At 39.6% G+C, this 15939-nt stretch overlaps 1 pseudogene; it reads left to right on the top strand.

Moving 5' to 3' along the window:
• The first annotated feature begins 210 nt into the window (after positions 1–210).
• LOC147464252 (uncharacterized) lies at positions 211–15643 on the top strand (annotated as a pseudogene).
• Positions 15644–15939: the final 296 nt, after the last annotated feature.

Genomic DNA, 15939 nt, shown 5'->3' with positions numbered 1-15939 from the left:
ACTATATATGTTGTATTAGCATGATGATTGGCTTGACTATACTAGTTTGTCATGGATTCAGACGGTAGGATCTGGTTTCCAACTTGATGAAATATGTAAATTGGTGTCATCTTTTGCTCTAAAACCCTCCTTCTATTAGTGATGCCTCTAATTTTGGCCTTGCTTGGAGTAGCAACAATTGTCCAGCCCCTGAGCAAGAACCATGTTCTCATGGCGAGCTTCTGCAGCATGATGATGATACCTTTGACGGGGATGTACGAATCCAGCACCTGCTTACAGGCATCTGATGACGAGCTTGGGATCCCGCTGTCCTCTTCATCATCCGAGCTGGACGATAGCTCATTTCATGAAGAGTGGGCTTCCCTTCCTCACGAGACAGGGTCCTTGACCTTCAACCTCAGCTGGCTCGATGGCTCCTTCCAACAATTTGAGGAATCGAGGGACCTCTATGAACCTGTCATTCTCTTCGCTTTAGCAAGTGTGGATTCGGGACGTCTGTTTTGCCCTCCCCCCAACTCTCCTTTCCTGCTAACATTTTGAAGCAGAGTGGTGTACAAAATGACACTAGTGTAGTCTCTTAAAATGTTCAAAACATTGAAATTTGGAAGTCTGAAAAAACTGCCTTCGAAGCAGTGATGAATTTTTGTGAGCGTGCAAATTTGGCAGCCTTGTGGCAGAAAGGAAAGCTATATGCATAAATATATGCAAGATTCTAGCGATTATGAAGCGTATGTAGGTGGGGGCGTTCACTCATGTTGAGTTTGATCACCTGGTTATGATTACGGCTATTTTAATGTCCATCGATTATGCAATTCTAGGCATCATTTATGTAGTTAAAAACTATGAGCACATGTTTACAAACTTGAAAGATATTTTGGCGGGGGATTATAAATTTTACAAATTTTCCTTTCATTTTGTTGGCAATCCGCAAAGTATACGGCCGGACTTCCTCCTTTTCATGTTTCTTTTGCCTTGCTTTGAATCCAGCGGCAGGGATGGATTTTCAACTAAGTCGAGGAAAACTTCCCATCTCTCTGACACGAATGACCACAGCTAGCTCTTGACCATTCCTTTTAGAATCTATACACGACCTATTCTGTAAAGCAATAATCCTTCCTTCTAATTTGATCTTATAGCAGAGGAATCTGATCTTAACACAGCATCATTTTTTAGTGTCTTGCAGAGTTCAATCAGAGTTTGCCCGCTCACAATCCCTTTGGCTTTTCCAATGCTATGCACAGTTCTCTCCTTCGAATCCTTCTGCTACCCGAATGTCTACAGCTTGCCAAATTTGTTGTTTTGTCTACAGCTCGCCAAATTTGCTATTGAGTTGATTAAAGCTTTGTTGCTGCTGATAATGGTTTATTAATGAAATACTTATTAATGATGAGACGTAGCTTTGCAGGTCGCGATCTTGTTTTAGCTTGCACAGTACTGTAATTAAATGCATGATCAAGTTATAATGGTAATAATGGTAATTAGTGGTGAAAATTAGAAAAGGATTGCATTTGGACAATTTAAGTTGCGAGTATAAATGGCATGCAAATTGCAAAAAAACACCAAAGTAGGCCGCACCGACGCGGCCTGCTTTTGGGGTGTTTTTTCCAATTTGTTTTTTTTTTAAATTTGGGATGCATTTGGGGTGTTTTTTCAAAAAAAAAAATTTGTTAATTTGGGATACTTTTTTATTTGTTTCTCTTTGCATTTCTTCAGGTCGTAAGAGATTGAGGAAAACCAGAGGATCGTTTCAACTTAATGTAGACTCAATGCAACAAGAGAGTCAAGATGACATAAGTAGAGTGGTGGACACTTCATTGCTAGAGCAAAATGATGTTGAGGAAGAGGTTGAGAGCCAAAATCTGGATGCTTCAGGGGTTGCAAGTATGATGATTGTCCCTTATGTTGTTAGGCCAGAGGTACCATCTGTAGAGCCATCCAATGAAGAGAACAAGATTTACATGGACATGGGAGAGGACATTCTTCAGAAAACAAGGATGTTCAGTTGTCATCATTGTCCACCCATTCCTCTTTGTAGACTAATTCCTTATGCAAGGTTTAGGGGTCTTCGTGATGATCTTTCGGGCTTGAAAATAGCATTTGCTAGAGAGGGTTATGTGGCAGAGAAAGGAGCATTTATTGTTTCCATTTAGACGAGGGACAAAGAAGTTTCAGTTGTGGATGAAGCAATACAGAGGGATTGGGATCCTATTTGGCATGAGGTTAACAAAGAGTTTGAAGCTGATCTCATTCTGAAACCTGAACTTCAGGAACTAATGCGTCACATGTTCTATGTTTGGGAAGGCAACCATCGTACCGTGGCATGGACATCCGCTATTAAAGAATGCTTCAAAGAAACAAAAGTGAAGCATTGTCGAGTGATTTGTACTATTATTGACCCTACCAGGGTTAGTGAGATTGCCCTTCTTACAAGTTTACAGAGGATGAACTAGTGAGTCTCCTTCCTTATCTTTTTGGTTATGATAGTTCTCAAGTTTTCTTATGTTTATGTGAATTTATCTTGCTTTTGAACATGTAGTTTGAATACACATGCTTTGGTGACCACAACATTGAGGGATGAACTAGTAAATTGTGCAAATATTTGTTTTGTTGATCATGGGGAGTACCTTAAAGACCTACCTAAGAGAGATAGAATGTTGATTGCACGTATCAGAAAGAAGAGTACCAAGGGTGTTGAGCCATGGTATCCTCTTACACGTAGATATCTCGGAAAGCTAGTTTTTAATGTAAGTTTTAAGTAGCATATATTTCTAACATGAATTTAGTATTTCTAAACTTGTCACAATGGATTTGATTCCTTCCCTTGTTTTTCTAGGTGCAAATAAGTAAAGCACTAAACAAGAAGGTTGAAGAGGCAAGAATAAAAATGTCAGATGAAGAGCTTCGATTGTTTGAAGAGAAGGAGAATGAAGAGTTGGCTTCAAGATATGGTGATAGGATTGGAAAGGTGAGTCTTTCTCAATGAACAACTATGTGTTTGTATTTACTTTGCTTAGATAAATTATTGACTTCACTAAGTTAATTTTAGATCCTTAATATTGTCGATCCCAAGCATGGAGATACTTGGATGTCAAAAGTATGGTCTCTCAAGTGGGGGCCCGAAAGTTTTGCAACGCTTAAGAAATTGAATTTATTGGCTTTATGTGATGTTCAAATGGAGTCAAAATCTTTTGGTTGACTTTGTTGGAGGCAAACAAAGCAACAAAATCTATGTATGGTCTTGCACGAGGGGATCACCTCTATAGACAGTGAGTTCCTAACATTTTTGATGATTGTATACATTGCATGGTTTATAGGCTAACAAAAATACATGAATTTATGTTTTCTTCTTAAAGTTGGCTTAGAAGAGAAGCTGTGCTTGAGAAGATATACCATAAAGCTAAGGAGGTGTTGGTCGATTTTATGGATGTGCCGGGAGGGGTAATTGTGCCTCTTGATCTCTTCCTATTTGAATTCTATGAAGAGGTGAAGATAGAGATGAGGACATATCTGTTTCCTCTTGAGGTTCGAGGAGAGCCAAAGGAGAAGAAGAGCAATGATAAACCTCTCAAGAAAGAGGATATGATATTGAAAGCTTCGATGAGGCTACTTTTTAGGTGAAGATGTGTGAATGAATTTACTTGATAGTTACTTTAATTTCAAAACGAAGATAAAATCATGTCTTTGATAGTTGTTTCATTGTCCATTGTAGGTACTTTGTTTGCTTGCAAGGAAAAGGTCATGTGCCAAGTATTCCAGTTAGGGCAAAGCAATGGCTTTTGACCCTGAATGAAGAGACTTGTATATACCCACGTGCTATGCATCAATGTACATGATGGGAGCTTGAAAATTGTCCATGGTGGATAGATCTTGAAGGAGGTCATGTTTTGAATAGAGAGAAGGAGCTCTATTCACAAATATCAACCATGGTTCCAAAAGAAGTGGACCAAAGAAAGAGTATGATAATTTGAAATTTTGTATAAGTGATGTTTTGAATCATGTATTATGTCTTGTAATTTGCCTTGTTTTTTTTTAATGTAAATATGATTTGTTGGTATTCAATAATGTTTTGTTCTTTATTCTAATGTTGTGTAGATAAACAAAAAGAGAAGCATGTTGAGAAACAAAGGATTGATGTTGAAAGTCAAAAGTCCTTTGATATTTCTCATCATATGGAGGACTTGGAAACAGAGGATTGCACTCAAGGTTTGAATTCCAAGATCCACATCTACTTTGATTCTTTAGTAAATATTTTAATAGTGTTTATATACACATGCACTCACACACATACATACCTACTTACTTGTGTACGTATACATACATATATAAATGTCTGTGTATGCATGTAAGTACATATATATATATATATATATATATATATATATATATATATATATATATATATATATATATATATACATATCATGTTTCTGCATACATTAGTCTATGTGTGTATGTCTCTCAAGTATCCACGTGATGTCTTTGCATTTATGTGTGCAAGTGTGTACACATACACAAAGACTCTCTCTCTCTCTCTCTCTCTCTCTCTCTCTCTCTCTCTCTCTCTCTCTCTCTATTCTCTTATCCGTATGTGTTTTGAGAGGAAAACCTTATTGATATCATGCTCTTGTGATCCTGAAGGGAATTCTCTTAAAGGTCAAAAGAGGCTTTCCAAAAGGACTACACAATTTATTTATCTTGCAGCGCATTCTTTGGGATACACGCCTCATGTTGAGAATCCCAAAATCATTGTAGTGGTTGGTGATTACATCATCATTGGGAAGGATTTTGCGGGAGGAAGAAAAAATGATACCTTCTATAGTGTGCACGAGTTCATCAAGCAAAATAAGCCTTCAGGGGTTAATTATACAAAGAGGGGAAAAGCTGTGAATTGGGCAGCTGACTTCATTTTCCTTGACTTGCCATTTGGAGGCACTCAAGGTGGTGACGATCCTTGTCCCACCTGGGATTTTGTTTCTTAGGACCATGTGCGCTATGAGATTTCTTTGGCAGCATCTACTTTGGCAGACTTGGGATGGTTATTGGTGATGGCCTCTATGGCAGGTATTTGTTAAAGTTAATAGTTGTTAACATTTATGTTTATTTTGGCTTCTACTTATTGAAACTTTTCTAAGACGGTGCAATTATATTATAGGTGATCCATAATTGGGTGGATTGAGCGCTATGTTCGTGTTTACGATTTGGAGATAGTGAGACGAGTGGTTGTCATTCACCATTCTACATACGGATACAAGGAGATTGGTGGTATTCACACAAATGTGAGTATAGTGATGATTATATTACGTTCAAATGCTCAAAACTACATGTGTTTCTTAAATTAAGGTTTAATTGGATATTAACTTTTGTTGCTAGTGTTCTACATCAATGCTTTTTATGGTTCGACGCCGAGCTACAAATCCTCCTATTTTCATTCCAGAGAGTACACCCCTCTTTGAGTCCTTCGGCATGCATCCTTTAGAAACCCTCGCCTATCATTATCTTTCGGATGATTTGCGTGCTTTGGACCCCGTCGGGCAGTAGTGGCGTGGGGGACTAGAGAGGAGTCATACATTTTTAGCATGCTTTGTATACCTGTACTGTCGTCGAGGTGGTGTGTGCATTGAGATGGGATGTGGTACTGCACCTATTCTTAAGACATGCATGCACACTGGTAGAGTATGTGCATCTATCAATGTGGATACATTCTTGATGACCACGTATGTAGAGCCTCTCCTTTTGGCTTACATGCAACAGAGCAGCCATGACGATGTTAGTAGGCCGCAGGCAGATGATGAGGTGGATCCACTTGCAGGTTTCAATCCATATGACTAGTGAGGCCCTTGTCTCTTGAGACTATTACTATTATGGACTTATTCAAAGTGTGGTTTGTTTTTATGTGATGTTTGGTTTATATTGCCATGTTAATTATGCTCTTGTTTTTTCGCAGAGTGACATTTATGTAAAACTCATTGGTTTTGGAACATAGTTGCTTCGGTTATGTTATGTTCTTGGATGTTATGTTGTTCATAAGTTAATCTACTCCCTTTGTATGGATTTTTTGTTATAGAAATTTATTGCCAGCTCTAGGTAAATAGTAGTATTTCAATATATGCTTATGTGATGTTTGGCTTCTATTGCCATATTTGGATATGCTTTTGTTTTATCATGGTTGATGACAATATATAGAATACTCACAATTTAGGAAACACATTTTACATTGGAAATGTTATGTATTAGATGTTATATTTGAATATGTTAATTATTTTCCTTTGTATGGATTTCTTGATATGTATTAAGATCTCGTTTGTTCCTTCCATGCAAAGTCAATTGCCCGTGTATGCCGAAGCAATGGCAAAGAGCATGTGTAGAGACAAACGATTCGACATGGAACGGGAAGAGCAACGCTCCATTCGAAACCTTTACATTGATGATGAATGTGAATAATTGTAAATTACTGTTACATTTTGTTTCATTGATCGTACATGAAATCCTTATTTTCAACTATAATCTGTTATGTTTTTTTTATAACAAAAATTTAGTATCCAAAAGTCTTCCATTTAAATGTGTATTGTTATTGTTGCAATCTTGCATTCTCTCTCTCTCACTCTCTCTCTAGACATGAGATTAGGGTGTATATAAATAAACAATTGATTTAGGCATTCCGTTCGTATTGATCAATGCAGTATGTATCCTCTTGTAGGTAAAGTTCCTATGTCCTTTTCAAGTAACAAAATCCATTCTTGTCAATATGTATTCGAGAACGGAATAGGAGCATGTTTTGAAGTGACTCAGACCACCTTGTCTAATAGGAGTACCCTTCCGCCAAGACCTACTCGGAAACTAGGATCGCTCGAAAAACCTCGCTCGGAGAACGGTAACACTCAATGACCAAAAAAACCTACTCAATACCCTCGTGCAGAAAACGCGTAGGATGTCTGGCCGGTTTTTGCAGGTCGACGTTTCCTAAAACTAAAGTGCCTAATGTGTAGCTCTACTTGCTCTGATCGCATGGATATGCTGAAATGCAAAAACGGACAATAGTTACTCACCGAAACTCCAAAAGTAGCTCGCAGGTGACTCTGCCAAAACACAGACAAACGCGCGTGATGTAAGCATCAACGCGTAGCTCTCCTCGTGGGCAACACACTACTGCTCTCCATTTGTGATTCCGACCACCGTAGCTCCTGTAGCACACACACACACACTCTCACTCTCTCGCAGTCTCCCAACGACACAGAAGATCAGATTTATTAGAAGTCTCCTTACAAAGCTTTAGGTTTTGGCTTATATACTAAGCCTTAGAAAACCTAAGGTCCGACCAAAATGACCTTATTTGTCCCTAGGCTTCTATAGAGCTTAATTACAACAGCGTGAGCTGGCTTTGCTCATCCAACAAGCATCTGTGGCCTCGATACAATTGCTGACTTAAAATATGAAGTTCCCGTAAACATTACAAAAGTGGCCGTAATGGCTCAAAATGATAATAACGGGATATTTGATGATTTCCATGAGCTTGTATCTTCACATTACAGCATCCATCTTCGTCTTCATCACTTCATCAGCATCTTTATTTGGAATCTTTAGAGAATCTTTGAGGAATCTTTGTGGAAGCGTTGTTGAAAGGTTGACCTTTCAACACAGTGTTGAAAGGCCAACCTTTCAACAGTCCACAGATCATCATAGCTCGATTTCATGTGGTAACAACAAAAGATGTACTAAATAACATCATATTGGGAATGCCATTGGCCCAAAAGGTTCTAGAGATACAAAGTTCAATGATGATGCAGACGTCAAAGAAAACAACGAATGAAGACCAACACTGGTCATCCACGGACGATAGCACAAATTCCTCAAGCACAATCAAAATGGAGACTGGTATCAAAGCAGAGCATTTGAAGATGATTTGTCTCCATTGAACAAAACCTCAAAAGAGCTTAAAGAAAATCAAGCAATAGTAAGTGCAAATCAAACAGAGCAAAGGGCAACCACAAAATCTATTGAGCAAAGAATTCAACCAAAGCCAAAAGTTAAGAAGAACAAGGTTGCAAACAACCAGGAAGCAATAGGCAATCCAAAGACCCAGACAATGCCGAGAGAATCAATACATAGAAGTCAGAGTGGAAAAGAAAGTCTCAAATCACCTTCCATAGAGACTAGGCTAGATCAAGATGAGACCATGGCAAAAGTAGGACAAAAATCTTCAAGAGAACCTCCAATGTGAATATTTATAGTTCTCAGAAATACAAATGGAGAAAGTGTCAGATGCAATGCTCTATTGGATAAATAAGTAGACTGCAATATGGTTGCAGAGAACATCCAAAGGATCCTCCAGATCACTCCATGCAAACAAGATAGCAAAACAATGCTAGGAATGCTACTTGTCCAATTTTGGAAGATTTGGATCACAATATCCTCTCTAAATACTAGAGCTGAGGATTTCAGAGCTTGAAACTTTTTTGAGTGTTGTTTCAAGTGTAGTTCACTCTAACTTTTGATACACAACTCCAAATTGAGTCAAGTATAGCTAAGAAAAAAGTTGTGAGCAATAGTTTTTGGTTTTAAGGACATTTTAAAATAGGATTCACAACTCCAAAGTTTTAGGGTTTCCAGAACAGATATTCCAATTTCCAAGACCTGAGGACCACCAAGACCTAACTGACCAAAAACTTGACAAGGGACAAAAAAAGGGATTGTTTGCACTAGGTTGGGGAGTTAAGGTCTATCTTGTGAGGATCTGAGTGGGATTTAACCATACCAAATTACCCACACTTGGGCTTCCAACTCAACTCAAAGATATGCTACACATGCAAAAAACATGAAATCTAGCAGCACCTTTGAGAGCAAACCAAGAGATGCATCCTACACATAGGGCCATACCTTTTAATTTGGCTTATGGATCTTTAATAAGTGGTTATTTAGCTCAAGTGGAGTCATCCCAACCACTACAAACATCTACTTTGAATCACGATAGCAAAGATTTTATCCCACAAGATTGGACCAACGGAGGAAACAGGAACACAAAATTAGAACTACATGATGACCAACAAACCAACAAGAGAAAAAATGGGACAAAACTATATCCAAATTGGTTTGGAGATCCAAGATTGGGGATTCCAAGCACTCACAAGAATGGGTTAGACCATGCAAGAGAGGTAAGACCAGTTGATTTTTGGAAATGGGTAGAAAGGAACGATGGCTTAAGAGATCATTATGATCATATGACAAGGTTCCATTCAATACTTAGAGTAGAAAGACTATATGATTTTCACACACAATATGAGGCTTTTGGAATGACACTAGAAGTCAAGGCTTTAACAAGGTCCCAAAGTTTAGAATATGGGAATATTCATGACCTTTTTCTTAGCAGTCCATTGGACAATTCAAATAGATGAAGTGTGAAGGCATCCCTTTAAGTGATTCAACAATTCTTGTGCTCACTCAAGGCATACGTAAGCCTAGGTGCAACCAATAAAGGCCACAAAATCCATGTTAACTTTATCAAAGAGTGGTTGAAAGGTCTTATTATCTTGGGAATGGGGTTGGGGATATGTATGTGAAATGTGGTGCTCTTGCCAATGTATAAACAAGCAACATGAATATTCTCATCATAGGCTATGCTTCAAATGGCCAAACTGCGCAAGCCCTCATCTATCATACTGAGAGAGTAGCTCCTAACACAATAATTTTTCTTTCCATTTTGAAAACCTTTGGTAGCTTCAGAGCAAGTGAGAAAGGTTAAAAAAATACATACAAGGGTTTGAGAGTAGGGGGTTGTGAGTGCAAATTTTGGGCTTGGCAATGCATTTGTTGATGTATACATCAAATGGGTGAGCTTACATAATCCAAAGGCACAATATGTATTTGGTGATCTTTCTTTTGATGGTGTAGTATCATAGGATGTGCTATGAGAAATATATGTCAAACATGGAAATGGTTAGAAAGTGCTCACTTGTTTTGAACTTTTGAAATGTAAAGGCCTTTTCTTCGACTTACAGACCTATGCTAGCATCGTAAAGGCTTGTAGCCTCATCAAGAGCTACCAATTTGGGCCATTAATTAGGGATTGGGCATACAAAGATAGTGTCCTTGGAATAGCATTAGTGGATATGTATGCCAAATGTGGTGTTCTCGCAAAGACCCGACTGTGTAATCCACAAGAGGAAGGGTAGCTCGCTAGAGGGAGGCTGAATGTTTGTGTGATAAATTGAGGGAGGTTCAAGGAGTTCTGAAGGTGAATGCATACTACTTGGCAAGAGGATTTCAAGGTACCTTAGAGGGAATTAGAGAAGTCATTTCACAGTGTTGAGGAAAGCTGGATCGAGAAGCTACAAAATAGGGGATGCTCTATGAGCGTCAAGGAAGGAAAGCATGAGGGGTTGATGGCTTGGGAGTCGAGAAGGGGACCTATCTAAAAACGAATGGTGGCAAATCAGTCATAAACTTAAGAAGCCAAGCATGAGGGAATCTCTTAGTTGAGAGCTTTCTATGGGTAGAAAAGGGATTATGGACTTTCTTCTACCTTTTAATAAGGTTCTTTACATATAGATACACGGCATTAATGTAGAGAAAGTTAAAAATGAGTTTTCTTATTCTCTAGAGTGGAGCATGTGAGATAGAGGCATAGAAAGAGCAGTATATTGTAGTTTTATGAGAGGTATTTTAATGTAAGAGTGTGCTCTGAGCTATGAAGAGGCAATTGTGAGTGAGTATCTATGCATATTCATGGCTCTCATCAATGTCGAAAGGGCTCAATCTAAGTTGCAATATGTGGCAAAGGTGAGATAGATCCATTACAACACACTGGGACACTATTTTTCACCAAAATGATGGCAAAAGGTCAAAAAACGTGAAACGATTACAAAAGCACAAAATGCGAAGGTCACAAATAAAATTCACTCCTTATACATCATCTCACTAGAGTTAACCAAGATGGTTCTTCCTAATACATCCCATTCCTACAGTCATCCAAAGAGGATAGCACATTAAAAGTGTTAATCTTGTGCTAAAGGATATTCTAATCGCATACATTAGCACCAAGCACTCCTATTGAAAAGTTTATTTCTCTAGCTAGATTTTGCTTACCATGGGGCAAAGCATGATGCGAGGGTAAGTTTAGTCTCTTCATGTTTTCATCAGGCTCTCAACTCGATTAACAATTACAGTGGGGTTGCTCACTGATGAAGAATGATATTAAATCAAGGATTTATACTTTGCTGATGAGTTATGTCAGCCAATTATTTTCATGGAAAGTGAAAGAGGTATTCTTTTTAGATACATCTTACTCGTGACAACTCATTTAGCAAACTCAAGTGAGTTCTAAATGGAGTTTATACGCTATGTTGGCGCATATGGGTTGGTTATACAAGATGGTTACAAGGGACAACAATGTGGACAATCAAGATGCTCTGCTTGATTTCATTGAATCTCCTACTGAACCATGAATTAGTCAAATAGACATTTGACCCGAGTAAGGGATGCCACTATGGAAAAACTTAGTGTTATTATGAAGATATCACCACTTTTGTTTTTGAGGATGAAAACGCTTCTCCAAGGTGGGAGTAATGTCAAGCCAAGGGCCAAGCCAAGGGCCAAGACTCACATGCGGTCAAGGGGTGCCATATTTAGCAGGCTATGAGCGTATATATGATGAGGATGGGTGGAGAGTTGCATGTGTTAGTCCCCATGGTCTTAGAATCATATAGCATGTTCAAGCAATGGATGTATTTATAGAATCCCAACCACATGTAGGTACAAATAGTTACATCATTTCCAATTAGGACACCCCCCCCCCCCCCCTCTCAATATCTACACTAAGGATCCTCCGGTCTAACTTGGCATGCATGGAGGACCCAATCCCATCAAATGTAAGCAGTCCAAAAGGCGTGTAGGTGATCACCGATGAGAGGCGCACCACTTATCTTATTTTAACAACAGTTTTGCAACGATAGGCCATTGTGGGTGCCCATGTGTGAATGGGCCAAACTCTTATAAAAGGTCCATTTGACCTAAAAATCCTCATTCTTGGAGGTGTAAGCTAAGAAGTGCTCTTGCTCCATCTCTGTCTCCTTCTCCTTTGTGTGCTCATAGGAGGGTGTGTGTGTGTGTGTATGCTTGAGAGAGAGAGAGAGAGAGAGAGAGAGAGAGAGAGAGAGAGAGAAAGTGATCGAGCATTGCAACGACATCGGCGGTAGTGAGGCAATTGAGCGCGGCATTGATGATGGCTCCTTCTTCTTTGCAGCACAGGATCCTTCACGACGGAAGCATTGAGCAGTGAGTGACACACCTTGCCCCTTTGGGCAACTTCCTAGCTTCGACACATACGGCAAAGCGTACATTTTTGGCATCCTTGTCAGGGAATTCCTTGCAACAAGCTTGAGGAGCACTCAGTGCTACCTCTGGAAGCTTTTCTTTCATTTTTTTTCTGGTTTTTATGAGAACTGTTAACTGGCTGTAATATGCAGTTTTAGTTATGTCCGTGTGTAGTTGGCAAGCTTAGACAGCGTGTGTGCGGTATTAGTGTTAATTAGTGTTGTTAAGCGGATTAGAGAGAGCGGCCAGAGGTGTAGCAGTGTGCATGCTGGAGACAAGCTCTGTGCGTATGCTCGATGTCACGCATTTAGACATTATCCACAAGAAAAAAAAAAGAGAAAAAAAGATATAGTACAGGTCCAATACCAATAACCAGTACCAGTACTGTACCCCTAGTACCAGTACTTTGTTGTGTTAGCCCGTACCAATACTGGTATACTCGTATAGCTATGTACCAGTACCAGTACAGTACTAGTAAACCAGCTAGGAAGGGAGGGAGAAAACCTTTAAACTTAACGGTGTACCAGTATACTAGCACCAGTACACGTATCATAGTGAGTCGTCTGAGATTAGTATCAATATATACCAGTACTAGTACCAGTATATGCCTTATAGTTAGACACTAAAAATCTTACCCATACGAAATTCGAGACTAGTGCCATTCCAAGCACTAGTACCACTAGTACTCGCTGAGTGGGTTACTCTAGGGCCAATACTAACACTAGTAACCACCTCGAAAAAAAAATTAAAAAAGAAAGTAAAATAAAATCTGAATCCAGCACTAGTGGTGGTAGTAGAGCCAATACCCATGCAAATACCAGTACGAGTAAAGTCTTTGTGTGCAACTTGCTGCGTTAGACCATGAACTAATTGAGTAGGTGTGAGTGTAGTGAGTTGTGTTAGACCAGTACCAGTCTCAATACTACCTGCACCAGTGTAACATTGAAAATCTGAGCCCAATACCAGTAATATCAGTAAAATTCTATGTGTGAACAGTTGGCTGTGTTAGACAGTGACCTGGTTGTGTACTAGTGCCAATAGTACCAGTGCTAGTACCAGTAGTGGTAGTGGTGCCAATGCAAGTACACACCAGTTTACCAACATCCGCAAATTGTAAAACAGTGGCAGTGAACCAATACCAGTACTGTACCAGAACTATACAAGTACTAGCTCAAAAATTCGAGGAGAGGACAGGGAAAGCTCCGATACCAGTATAGATCTAGTAACAGTATACTAGTACGAGTAAGGATGTGGTAGAGTGAGCTGGTTGCATTTAACAATTGTGTTCAATCCAGTACACCAGTACCAGTCTTAATACTACCCGCATCAGTGTAACACTAAAAATATGACCCCAGTATCATTAGTATTAGTAAAAGTCTGTGTGTGTGTAGTTAGCTGTGTCAAACAGTAAGATGGGTGTATACCAGTGCCAGTAGTACCAGTGCTAGTACCAGTAGTGGTAGTAGTGTCAGTACAAGTACACACCAGTTTACCAGTACCCGTAAACCATAAATCAGTGGCAGTGAATCGATATCAGTACTATACAAGTACTAGCTCAAAAATCCGAGGAGAGAAGACAGGGAAAGCTCCAGTACCAGTATATATCCAATAACAATTTACCAGTACCATTAAGGCTGTGCTAGATTGAGTTGGTTGTGTTTAAGGACTATGTCCAGTACTAGTACCAGAACTAGTATTAAACCAGTAGTTCAGTGCAGCACCAATACTACCAGTATAAAAGAGCCAATACCAGTACCATATAGTAACTGCAATACAACAAAATGGAAATCTAAGATCTATACAGTACTAGTACCATTATATACCAGTGTCAAATGCCAATAATACTAGTATATTCAAGTGCCAAAAAGACTAGTGCAGATTGTTGTGTTGGACCACTGAGCTATTATCCAGTCCGAGTACCAGTAGTTGTATCAGCAGTACCATTACCAGTACAACAACTGAAAATATGAAACCAATACCAGTGTCTAGTAAGCTGGTTGAGTTTAACGACTGTGAGCGTCTAGTACCAATATCAGTGGGTGTACCAGTACCAGTACATTACCATACAGTACTAGCTCAAAAATTTGAGGCAAAAAAGTACAGTATAATACCAGTACAAAACCAATAAAGTATAGTATAGAGGGAAATCTAAGACCAAAAGAAAGGGAAATTTGGGTTGCAACCGCCCAAAAACCTAGTTGAGCGGCCTTCACGGGCACAAACCAATACTTCTAGAGTGTTGAGGTCACATGCACCTATGCTCTGGTTGTGCCAGAGGACAATCACATAGAGAGTGCTTCCATTTATGCGGGCACTCATTATTCCTCCACATTAGGCTCTAGGCCCTTAGCAAGAACCCAAGGTAGTACCACTCAGGACCCGCATATTGCATCTAGTGATTCTTCCTCTGTGACTACAATGTCATGGAAGGTTACCCGATGCCTAATCCCGATAGTTCAAGCCTAGACATGCCTGCCATGGGCCCACGGTCCGGGCCGAGCGTGCTTAGCCGCTTGAAGGAAACTTTTAGTAGAGCCACTTGCTCCGAAAATCCTCCCTTCTTTGATTCATGTTTCTCCGAACATTTCCCCATGGTATTCCACATGTTTGTTCATATTTGTTGAAGTTTAGCAAGTGTGATTGTACAATTTACAGGAGTAGATAGAAGGTCTATCAGGTCCTTTAACTCCATGACCTTTTTAGAGGACAATCTCTGGGACGGGATTTCCACGATGCTTGATTTAGCTTCATGGTCTCCCGTATATGAGGGTAGGGTTCTCAAGGAATGAGACTTACTGTCTACAGAAGAGACAAATCCCTTATCTCCAAAATATGATTGCATTTTTAAATCCACTTGAGACCTTGCCTCAAATTCCTCTATCGGAGGAAGAAAGATATCTCTCCCCATATCAGACTGATTCGCTCGATGACTCAGCTCATTGGCTTCATTTGGCTCATGGATTTCTTGCCATAAGTCATCCATACCATCTGCTTCTCTATGTTCCTTAGGTATGGTAGGATGAAGATCCTCAAATGAATTATCTATGGTATTTAGCACTACCCTTGGCTTTTCTAGCTCTATGTCAGGCTTCTGACCCTCAGTTGTCTTTTTTGGTTCCAATCTAGGTGGGATTATTGGCATTGGTGGTGGAACCTCTATACAACCTCTTGGTTTGCTAGCCAGAGGTGCTATTAAGGTTTGTGCTACCTAAATCATCTTTTGACAAATCTCTAGCTGTTGCTTCTCTAGCTCAGCATATGGATATGTCATCCATTTTTTCTCTTGTGTTTAATTGTTCTTAAGTCATTCTTTGTTGGCTTTCAGGATGGCATCTAGCGATTCATTGAAATTTTTTACCAAGACCAATCCTCTCGAACTAGTGCTTCTAGGCTTACTTTCACTGGACAGCTCTTCTAGCGATGAACTTATTGGTGCAACCGTAGGGTGCAACCCTTTCTTCATGCTGTTTTATTTGCTCCTTTGCTTGTGTAAGCTTGTCCACAAGGGAATTCTTCTCTCATTCCCTACATTCTTTCATCCTAGCCTTCCTAGTGAGGCGGTCCGGGGCGGGCAACAAGAAGAGCGGCCTCTAAACACCCTTCGAGGCTCCCGTGCTGCTCAATTGGGGTTGG

This window comes from Adiantum capillus-veneris, chromosome 1 (genome assembly GCF_014529385.1).
Source record: "Adiantum capillus-veneris isolate H3 chromosome 1, ASM1452938v2, whole genome shotgun sequence".
NCBI classification, from domain to species: Eukaryota; Viridiplantae; Streptophyta; class Polypodiopsida; order Polypodiales; family Pteridaceae; genus Adiantum; species Adiantum capillus-veneris.
Note: the sequence above shows the minus strand (reverse complement) of the source record. Positions and strands in the feature narration are given on the sequence as shown.